Source organism: Palaemon carinicauda, chromosome 43 (genome assembly GCF_036898095.1).
Source record: "Palaemon carinicauda isolate YSFRI2023 chromosome 43, ASM3689809v2, whole genome shotgun sequence".
In the NCBI taxonomy this organism is placed as follows: domain Eukaryota; kingdom Metazoa; phylum Arthropoda; class Malacostraca; order Decapoda; family Palaemonidae; genus Palaemon; species Palaemon carinicauda.
This window is the reverse complement of record NC_090767.1, coordinates 51,174,582-51,186,982: the sequence shown is the minus strand read 5'-3', so window position 1 is coordinate 51,186,982 and position 12,401 is coordinate 51,174,582.

The window sequence follows — 12,401 nt, the reverse complement described above, 5'->3', positions numbered from 1 at the left end:
ACGGTAATTGTAGCAAAGGATTCCTCCTATTTACTGCATGGCTCATAAACTCGAACTTATCTTCATGCAATGACATGTTGTTCTTAGTTGACCATTGGGTAACAGTATTCAGATCCTGTTGCAAGAGTACCATATCAGGAGTAGTTGATATTGCTCTCATAATCCTTCTATCGTCAGCAAAGCACGAACGACACTATTGCCTACACACAGTGTTATGTCGTTTATGAATATAAGAAACAGTATAGGACCCAGTACGGTTCCTTGAGGCACTCCACTCAAGATTAAGGCTGCAACACTGAACTGGCCTTCAATTGCGACTTGCTGTGTGCGATCCTTAAGAAATGATTCGATCTATTTTACAATATTCGGATGGATTCCATACTTGGAGAGCTTCTTGATGAGTAGGGCATGATCCACCTTATCGAAAGCTTTGCGTAGTCCAAATAAATGCAATGGTATCGTTTCCTTCAAGAAAGTTTTCCAGAATGTTATCGAAGTGATGGAGAAGCTGGGTTAAGCAACTATGACCTGACCTAAAACCATGCTGTTGGCTGCATAGAAGACTGTTGGACTCAAGATGGTGGACAAGGCGTTTCCTAATAAAACGCTCAAATATCTTGATGATATGGGAGGTCAGAGATACAGGTCGGTAATTTGAAGCAGTTGCGCGACTCCCGTTTTTGTAGAGTGGACAAATAACGGAGTTCTTGTCGAAGGACGGGACTACACCTGATTCAAAGGATTGTGACCAGAGGATGAAAATAGGTTGTGCCAACGCATGTTTACAGGACTTGAGCAGCACAGAAGGGATACCATCAGGGCCAGGGGCTGAGTCTGCCTTCATGTCATCAATGGCATGTATAACATCTCCTTCATTGAAAAGTAATTGGGAGTCCTCAAATCTTTCTGTAATTGTCGGCGGTGTAAAGTCTGCTGCAGCAATGTCGACATCTCTTGGGTTGCTGAAAACGGATTTGAACTGGTTTGCAATATGTTGGCTATTTGCTGAGGATCAGTACAAATATTATTGCTTTCATCAAAAAGCATGCTAATGGTCTGCTTTTGCCGGGAAAATCTCTTAGCATAGCTATAAAAGTCCTTTGGATTTGATTTGACCTTCCCGACAGCCACCTCTTCTCTGAAGTGTCTCTCGTTGACAATTGCATCTCTGATGTCGTAGTGGGCAAGAACAATCTCATTGTTAAGACGTTGGATGAGCTCTGAGGGAGTGGAAGGGTCCACGGTTGCCCTCTCTAACCGGCCTTGAAGTCTTCGCTTTTTGCGGAGAGGCGATGCAATATGTGAGATCTCTGGCGCTTAGGGGGGAGCTTGGGAAGACAGTGTTCCTGACATATACTAAGTAACATGTCCCTAAAGGTTTCCGGAAAGCAATCTATACCGTTAGATTCGAGAACATCAGGCCAGTCTACAGCTTCAACTTTACTGCTGATGCTGGAAAAGTCTGCTTTAGTAAAATCAAGTCCCCGGAACGAGGTTGCGTCAAACACCGGAGGAGCATTAACATTTGGCTGACATGGATTGTAGGATAGGTAAATCTCTATCAGATCATGATCAGACATTCTCGTAGGTTTCACATCCACATGGGTCACAAGCGAGGCTGAGTTGGTGAGAAAGAGGTCTAAAGTGTTGCCTTGACTTGATGTGTGGGTTGGAGGATGTATTGACTGAAAAGGTGGTTGTTCATAAACTTCTCTAAGAGATCAGTGGATGAGGTTGGTGGGCGTGCCAAGGGAGGATCCCAGGTAAAGTCTAGGAAGTTAAAATCACCTAGAAAACAAATATCAAAGTCTTCTTTGCCTTCTGTGTAGTCATGTAGCGCACTGAGACACGCCTGGAAATCTGCAAGGGGTGCTGATGGAGGTCTATACAGAACACAGATAATCATCTTGGAAGGCTCCGATGTACACATAAGAAGCTGGCAGGAATCTTGGTCAAGCTTCTCCGTATTTGTGATTGGAAGATCACAGTGGGTATAAAGAATAACCCCGCCACCAACCATAGTGCTACGGTTGCATCGATGAATATTGTAGTCTTCGATGCTGATTTGAGCGTCGTGAACATATGGTTTTAACCACGACTCCGTGAGAGCTATAAATGGGAGACAGTTGGTCCTTGACTTCTGTCTGATGACATCTTCAAGGAAAGGTATCTTCCAGCTACACGCACTCCTCGCGCTGGGGTTCAGCGACTGTATGTTTAACAGTAGGCAGGACGAATATGAGTCATGTTCGGTGGGAAGAACATCGGCTGGCCCGAGAAGAAGTCCTGCCTCCGATGGAACAGCTGTTGGGGATCGTACGGCGTTGGCTTGAAGAGACCGTATTGGGGTATTGGCTGTTCCAGGGTAGAGTTGGGTGGGGTTGGGTGGGCCCTGACTTTCATCAGCATATCCATTTGTTGCTTGTACAGATCCATCTCTAGCCTCAAGGACTTGATCTCCCCTAGAACGGTTGTCTTCATTTCGTCTAGGAGAGTCTTCATCCATAAAAAAGACTCCTTCTCTTGCTTTGAGGGAGCTTTATTACCCTTGTGGACACCGCTTGTTTCTTTCTTTCCAGGCTTAGGCTTGTTCGATGTTGGATCCTTAGCCGTTGTAGTTGGAACGTTGGTATTAGCAGCGTTATCCACTGTTTTCTTCTTCAGCATCGATTTAGGACGTTTGGTTCCAATTAAATGCATTCGCTTGTAGTTTATGTCTTTGCATTTTTTAATCTCCACGGAAGATTTGCAAAGGTTGACATGCAGATATGCACAGTTGTCTCCTTCTTTGCATACCCTTGTTTCATGAGTGTAGTACCTCATGTATCTTTGGCATCTTTTGGGGTGAAAAAGGTTGAACTTTTCTTTTCCATTGGCCTCTTTTTTTTCCCAGATATACCGTGGGGGCAGGAACCTTCTGATAACCTGGGGCACACATGTTGACATATGTTGGGCTTGGACTCAGAAATATCTTGTTCCTTTTTGGCTTTTTCAAGCTCACTTGCTAGGAGCTCTGGTTTGAGAGAGGGTGCGGCTAGTTCCTGATGGTGGGCTTCTTGCCGGGATAGGTTGGCACTCAAGGAAGTTCCCGGTGTTGTCGATTCCGATGTTGCGAGTTCATCAGGGTCAGAGCCTTTGATGCATTTCACAGTGGTTTGTTTAATAATTCTTTAATAATTCTTTAACAATTCCTTAACAATTCCTTAACAATAGTTACATTGTATTTTACAATATTATTTAAATACTGATCCAGTTTAAAATGATTAGAATTCTGAATTCAAACAGCTTCAATCAGTTTCCGTTTGTGTGTATTGATATCAATTTGTCCATATACTTAAAATCTATTGGATGACTTTCCCGTGTCATATGTTTAAAAACAGCTCTATTTTCATCACCTCTTCTAATGGAATCTCTATGTTCTCTTTTTCTTCTTTCAAGGTTTAAAGGTCACTCGTGAATGGCAGAGGCAAGGGACACATGATGAGCGCTCAAGCCCAATCTCCACCCAAGCTAGGACCAGGGAGAGCCAGACAATGGCTGCGGAGGATTCAGCAGGTAGACCTATAGGCTCCCTCAAAAAACCAATCACTAGCTCACAAAGATGGTTAGGTTGCAGACACTAAAGAAACTATCGAGTTTGAGTGGGACTCGACCTCCCGTCCATCGGAACGCCAGGCAGAGAGAGAGAGAGAGAGAGAGAGAGAGAGAGAGAGAGAGAGAGAGAAGAATTTGTTATCTAAGAACCTTAAGTTAAACATTCATGTCTGGTGATATCGCCAGACTAGGTAGGGTTCGATTCCACACTTAAAACTCCTTAGTTCTGTTAGTGGCTGGAACCTCACCATCCTTGTTGTTAAAACGTGAGAGCATGGGGGAACTCATAGGTCTACCTGATTAGTTATGAACAACCATTGCCTGGCCCTCCCTGGTCCAAGATTAGCCGGAGAGGGGCCTAGGGTACTAACTATTATCCTGCTTGCTACAACAATGTCACTTTCCCTCGGCCATTCATGAGTAGCCTTTAAACCAGCATTTTATCTCTCAGGATAAAATTGCATGCAGAAAGATATTAGTAGAAGCGATAAAAACTAAAAGAAGAAAAATAGCAGAACCATTTCTGGAAAGTTACAAAGAAATTTGCAAAAAAAAAAAAAAAAAAAACATTAACAAAAACTCTTTGCATGAAAGCAGCCATTCAACTTTTTCTGTCACTTATTTTCAGCTGAATTTCACATTGTTTGATTCTCCTATTATCAATATAGCTTCGACCTTCGGTTAAGTCTTCATCAGACGTATTGTTGGACACAAGACGCTTTAATACTACGGAAGGTAAGACCCAAGTCTCTTTCGTTTAAGGTTACTTTCATTTCAAAATAAGACTCTTTCGAAAGGATAGCTCGTTGCAGAACAAAGGCCTCAGACATGTCCTTCCACATATGTCTGTTTTTGGTGTTTCTATGCCAGTCTATTCCTGCAAATTTTCTTAACTTGTCAATGCATCGTCTTCTCTTCCTTCCCCTGCTTCGTTTGCAATCTCTAGGGACCAATTCTGTTATTCTTAATGTCCACCTATTATCTGTCCATTTATATTTCTTACACGTTAGAATTTACTCTACTTTAGTTTGCTCTCGTCTCCATGTTGCTCTTTTTCTGTCTCCTAGTGTTATTCCCATCATTATTCTTTCCATAGCTCTTTGAGTTGTAACTACCTCATGTTCTAAGACTTTCGTAAGGTTCCATGTTTCCGATGCTTAAGTCGATACTGTTAGGACCATCTCATTAAATACTTTTCGTCTTAAAGAAAGTAGCATTTTAATTTTCTTAATCTCATTTTGTTTACCAACCGCTCTCCATCCCACACTTATCCTTTATTCTAATTTTGGTATCATGTCCTGGGGAAACACTTACTATCTCTCCTAAGTACATAGGCACATTAACAATCTCTACAGGTTCATCCATAACCATTATTTTAGTTTTACTCATATTCATTTTGAGTACTACGTTTCTGCCTCCTCTATTCAAATCTTCTATCATCTTTTGCAATTTCTCCCATGATTCAATAAATACAACCATGTCTTCAGTAAATCTTAAGTTGTTAAGGTATTCCCCATTGATGTAAATTCCTGCATTTTCCCATTCTAAATTCTTAAAACCTCCTGTGAATAATTTAAGAGAGATGGGTCCCTCAGTCTAACTTCTTTTTCAATCAGAATATTCTTACGATATGTAGTTTTAGTATCGCTGTACTTTCCGTGTAGATATCCTCAAGGATTAACACATACACAAATACATATATTTTCCTCCTATGCCTATTGACGCAAAGGGCCTCGGTTAGAATTCGCCAGTCGTCTCTATCTTGAACTTTTACAATACTACTACATGCTTCATAGTCCTCAGTCATGTAGGCCTGGGTCTTCCAACTCTTCTAGTTCCTTGTAGAGCCCAATTGAACGAATCTCTCTTTGGGGGGGTGCGAAGAGCATGCCCAAACCATCTTCATCTACCCCTTCCCATGATATTATCCACATATGGTACTCGATCACTCTCTCTTTTAGTTTCATTTGTAATCCTGTCCTGTCATTTAACTCCCAATACTCTTTTGAGGGCTTTGTTCTCAAATCTACTAAATCTATTGGAGATTGTTTCATTGTCATGCCATGACTCGTGTCCATACAGTAACACAGATCTCACCAAACAGATATATAGCCTCATTTTTATATGCAATTTCAGACAATTTGGTTTCCAAATTTTACTTAATCTAGCCATTAACCGATTTGCTTTTTTAAATCTTTTACTAAACTGTAATCCTAAAGACCCTGTATTGGAGATCAAAGTTCCTAAATATCTAAATGATTCTCCCTCATTAATCCTTTCTAATTCCAATGATATTTCCTCTTCCATTGCATACCCCGTTCTCAGCATCTCTGTCTTTCTTCTGTTCACTTTCAACCTCATGAGATAATTGATATATTCTGGTAAGCAAACATTGCAAATCCTTTGGCGTTATGTTAATAAGCACATCATCATCAGCATACTCTAAGTCATCTAATTTCCTATCACCAATCGAGTCCAAAATATATAAAGTTTAATATATTTCAACCTTCATCTAGAGTAAAAAAAGAATACATTTTTGGCAATAAAAGGGGGGGCTATAGCCCCCTAGAGCCACCCCCTACTCCAACGCCTTTGATTAAGTTTAATGAAAGAGGATCTTGGAGTCTGTCTTTCGTGACACTCGCCTTCAAAAAAAAAAAAGGAATTTTTGCTGCATTGCGGTTAGAACTTAATTCTTTTCTTAGTATTGGTCACTTGTCATCATGTTCTTATTTGCTTATACATGAGCAGGTATAAATATGTATATATATACATAAATATATATATATATATATATATATATATATACATATATATATATATATATATATACATATATGTATATATATATATATATATATATATATGTCTTATTTATAACTGTAATCGAACAGTTTAACATGTTTTTTCAAAAAGGCCCATAAAAGAAACACAGGAAATATGAATAAATCACACTATATTTCGGTCAATAAACATCGACCCTCTTCAGGATGTAAAGTACAAGTGAGGCTTACAGTGGAGAGTGACGGTTTATATATGAAAGCAAAAGGGTGTGTTCAATTGTTCTATAGTTGTTATAATTGCTGGAAGGATTAGCCAAATTTAATTACATCCAGGTGCGTGTTCTTATTGTTGAGCCGCTTGGAGGAAGTCTTGACCTCTGATGCATGTCTGGTGGCCGGTCTCCGTGGATTATCTTCTTAATGATAGGGTTGAGAAGAGTATTGTCCACTGTGTCAGCTTTCCATTGGCCCCCACATAGGTTCATTGTGTTTGATTGATTTATGATGGCTGATTCCAGGATTTTCCTTCTGTACGGACAGGTACTCTTAAAAAGCAAAGATTAACTGGAGTGAGTCGTCTTTGCTTTTTAAGAGTACCTGTCCGTACAGAAGGAAAATCCTGGAATCAGCCATCATAAATCAATCAAACACAATGAACCTATGTGGGGGCCAATGGAAAGCTGACACAGTGGACAATACTCTTCTCAACCCTATCATTAAGAAGATAATCCACGGAGACCGGCCACCAGACATGCATCAGAGGTCAAGACTTCCTCCAAGCGGCTCAACAATAAGAACACGCACCTGGATGTAATTAAATTTGGCTAATCCTTCCAGCAATTATAACAACTATAGAACAATTGAACACACCCTTTTGCTTTCATATATAAACCGTCACTCTCCACTGTAAGCCTCACTTGTACTTTACATCCTGAAGAGGGTCGATGTTTATTGACCGAAATATAGTGTGATTTATTCATATTTCCTGTGTTTCTTTTATGGGCCTTTTTGAAAAAACATATATATATATATATATATATATATATATAGTACCGTATACAAATACAGCCGTTTGTAGCTCACTGCAGGACAAAGGCCTCAAACATGTCCTCATTCTTGTCTTAGGTTTGTCCATTTCAATAATCTATTTATATATATATATATATATATATATATATATATATATAGTTAAAATAGTTAATATTACATGTTTAAAACACATGACGTAATATGTCATGTTGGATGAAGGTGCTAGCCGTGGGACTTGCTGTAGTCATTCAAATCATAAACAGGACGTACAATGCAGCCTCGACAATGTAACATTTTTCTTAACTGTCAACACCATTCATCAGCGTGTGAAAGTTTGTGACATCACCGGATGCAGGTGTCTTCCGAGGTTGTGACGAAACTTATATAAACTAAGCTTACGATATCTGTGATATCGATAAGTTAGTCAGTTCATATCTATACTTCACCAGAATTGGTCATCTGACCAACCCAGCTCCCTCCAGTGATGGAGATGTTTAATTCTGTTGTTTTTAGAGAATAAATACTTTTAAAGCTAATACGATGTATTCTGTTATCCAGTTATACATATCTGAAACAACACATACTCAATGTGTGCTTATAAAAGTAGCACACCAATAAATGGTGGCAGCGGTTAAACTCTAAGAATTAGAGAAAGATCTTCAAGACTTCAAAATAAAAGCTGTAAAACCAGAGAAAGATCTTCAAGACTTCAAATTAAAAGCTGTAAAACCAGAGAAAGATCTTCAAGAACTCAACATTATCTACATGAATCTACAATTTTGACTAAGTATTATAGTCCATCGGAATAGTTAACATTAACAAATGTTATGAATACAAACTGAATCTTCAATCAACATCCTAGGAAACCCAAGGACTGGGGTTCAACAATTGCAAAACATACCCAGGAAGCACTACATTCAACAAGAAACTCGAACGATACATCGCTAACAAAACATCAAGAGAGAGAGAGAGGACGTGTCGACATCACACATACCCATATATAAGCTAAGTACAAGTTTTTGAATTCATTTCAGTTTGGGCAGTGAAGTGTAGTTATCACGAGTCGTTAGTCGATTATTACTGGGGTGAGTGAATTGCTAATCTTTTGTTAAAGGAAACTGTGTTTAACTCCGAATTCTCATCTAGAATTTTTCTCTCTTTGTGCTAATTCCTTTTTCTTTCAGAAATTCTCGGGAAATGTTTTGGGATTAGTAACATTGTTTGGGGAATTTTGTTATACATATGCATTTACGCAGTGGACGTCTGTACTCATATAGATATTTTGATAGAATTGCAAGGGGTCGAAGAGATAGGAAAAAAAATACAGCAGTCATGACTCCCCCTGTGAGCCCTTCCCCTGGACCTAGTGGTGTAGGCCAGACTAATCCTCCTCCAATTGTGACGCTTGTAAAGGCCAGGTCAGCAATCCTTCCTTTTCAGGGTCGGGTCAACGGGTTCTTGCCACAAAATGTGGAGTCATGGATTTCATCCGTCGATGCCCATTTAAATGCCAAACAAATCGTAGACCCTTTTGTACAATTACAAGACGCTAAAAGTTTTATAGATTTTTCTAAGGGGGATGCGAGTGCGTATTTAAGAGGTGTTTCATTTCAAGAAGCAGTTACCTGGGATGATTTCAAAGTTAGGTTACGCGCAATCTATGGGGGTGAGGAAGCCTTGGATGTAGTATTAACGTTACGAAATACACTTAATCAAGCCACTATGAATCGGCTTAATGTTATTGAGAGAGCAGCTCTCATAGCTGATAGGCTTAACAAATATCAGGATATTTTAGGTCATTCCACTTGGGTTACTAACGATAACATCTCCGTGAAAGATTTTTTACGATTGATGTATTTAACTTGCATGACACTTATGTTGCCTGAAGCTTTAGTGCGGTGTTTTGATAAGAAGTTAACGCCTGCAAGTACGGAATTGGATGTCTATAAACAGATAAAGAAACACATGTCCAAGTGTCCAGATCCTGATCCCGTGTTAACTCAAGTTTTTGCAAAGAATGAAACAAAGCCGCAAACAGTGAACGTAGTTAGCAGTCAAGTGGCGGGAATGACGTGTTATAACTGCAAACGTCACGGTCACTTAAGCGCAGACTGCAGAACGAAATTTTGCTCGATTCACAACACTGCAACACATTCATATAGTCAATGTTACTCGTGTAAGACACAACAATATCCCAGAAATACACAGTCAATTCCACAGTCAGTTCCATATGGAAATAAAAAGAAAAATCCTCATTTTAACAATAAGAAGAAACAACCAAATGTCAATGCAGTTCAGAGTCCAAAACAAACAAACACTTCTTCAAATATCGCTAAGCCTGGGTCGTCAAACCAGACCTCGCAAGGTCAGACTAATTTTCAGAAGGTGCAGAGCAAAGCAAATACCACATAGTTAACTCTAAAGGGGAAGAGAGTGATGTTGGGTCAAGGTCATTCATGTCAACATCAATAGTATTGAATAATCAATTTAATGTTTTATCAGATAATTGTGAGACAATAGATTTTCCTATGAAACACACGGCCGAATTAAGTAAAACAGTGCTTGCTCCCGTAGATTTGCAACAAATTCATACAATAATAAGCCAAAATGAGTCACGGCCAACCTTATATGCTGTAAATTTAGAACACAAATCCTTTACGTTATTTTTTGACTCTGGTAGTCCACGTAATATCATGGATTTGAAGACACATCATTTGTTGTTTTCGAACTTTCCGATTGAAAAATCCGGAATTAGTCTTTCGGGTATAGGAAATAATGAATTAAATGTCATAGGCATAACTCATGTTCAGTTCAGAGTCGTAATCGCACGTTTGCCGATACATTTGTTGTTGTAAAAAACATTAATATGTGTCCAGCTGTAATTATAGGATACCCATCTATGGGAAATCAAAACATTATCTTAGCCCCTGCCAAGCACGGCGTGTATATCAAAGGGAAATTCTATAAGTCTTCTAATACCTCAAAATCAGTTTTGGATAAAAAGAAGACGACAAATGTAACCGTAACGTACGTTGAAGAACCAATAACTTGTCTCACTAATAAAGAAATAATATACGCGACCCAGCAGAATTCTCGTTCACCCGTAATATCTTCTTGCACGCAATCTATCGAACCAAACGTACCTTCGAATTTAATAGTGCAAATAAAGAAAACATTACCGGATCTGAAATTTTAATCCTTTCCGATACTTTGAAAACTAACGGATTGTCTGTCACACAAGCTATTTATACAGTACGCTCACATCAACCATGTAATATTGAAGTCTGTAATCATTTAAATAACACTTTAGTAATTCACAAAAATCAACATATCTTGGATGTAGAAGTTTATAAACATCGTATTCTTACCGTTGCTGAGATCAATCACTCTCAATCAGTTGCGGATGAATCCTTTTTGCGATCTATTAAAGATAAAATCAATAAAGACATTCAAGACGAAGAAATTCAGCAGAAAATTTTTGAACTTTTAACTAAATATCATGATGTTTTTTCCACTACGGATGGATCCTTAGGAAAAACAGATGTGATCGAGCATCGAATAAGGTTAAAGGACAAGCCGAAAATTATCTATGTACCCTCGTACAGACTCCCTATGAAATTCCAGAATGAAATAAATGATGAAGTAGGTAAAATGCTAGAAGAAGGAGTCATTAGGAAATCAAACAGCCCTTATAATTTTTCTTTAATAGTTGTACCGAAAAAAGATCGAACATGGCGTATCTGAATCGACTTTCGTCGTCTAAACAAGGAAACGATCCCTGATCGATTCCCAGTGCCATGTACTGACGATATTTTGTCTTTGTTAGGTCAGAATAAATATTTTTCCAGTTTGGACTTACTTAAAGGCTTTCACCAGATATCATTAGAAGAAGATAGTATCCCATACACAGCCTTCAGCACAGCCAGGGGACATTATGAATTTTTACGGATGCCTTTTGGTTTACGTTGTGCTCCTATAACATTTACAAGAATGATTAACATAGTGTTTGGAGACTTGTTAGGGGATATATTGCATGCCTATATGGATGATCTTGTAATCTTTTCCAACACCTTAGAGGAACATCTACGTAAGTTAGAACTAGTACTACAGAGATTAAGACAACATAACTTAAGGGTAAAGATTAGTAAGTGTGAGTTTTTCAAAACAGAATTAATATATTTGGGTTTCATGGTGTCAAGCCAAGGTCTTAAAGTAGTCCATGATAAGGTGTCGGCTATACGTAATTTTCCCATACCTACTAATGTCAAGGGAATACAGCAATTTCTGGGTTGTAGTGGATATTACAGGCATTTTATACGCAACTATTCAATAATAGCCGCTCCTTTAACTGATCTTACGAAGAAGGGCGTAGATTTGATATGGTCTGAGCAACATCAACAGGCGTTTAATACTTTGAAAGATGAACTGTGTAGTTCTCCTATCTTAAAATTTCCTGACTTCGGTAAGGAATTCTTCATTGCAACAGACGCCTCAGACTTAGGAGTAGGAGGGGTATTGCTTCAGCAATATGATAAACAATTTCTCCCGATAGCTTTCTATTCTCGAAAATTGAGAACTTCCGAAAGTAAGTATGCAGTAATAGACAAGGAAGGGCTAGCTATTGTTAATTCGCTAGTGCATTTTAAGTTCATAATTTACGGTTATCCCGTTAAGGTTCTTACTGACCATAAACCACTAACAGAGTTCTTTAAAGGCTTCAACCACAGCCCTAAACGAACTCGGTGGCATTTGATCATTTAAGATTTTGGCGCAAGAATCGGGTATTTACCTGGGAAAGCAAATATCATTGAGGATGCATTATCACGCAACCCCGTGTCATCTTGTACGGAGCCTTTAGCTGAATTAATAGATATATCAACATCCATGCCTATTGTAAAAATAATATCTGAACAAGAAGATTTAGGCTGGAGCGCTGAATTGTTACAGACTGAGCAAAGAAAAGATCAGAAAATAGAAACAATTATAAATGCTTTG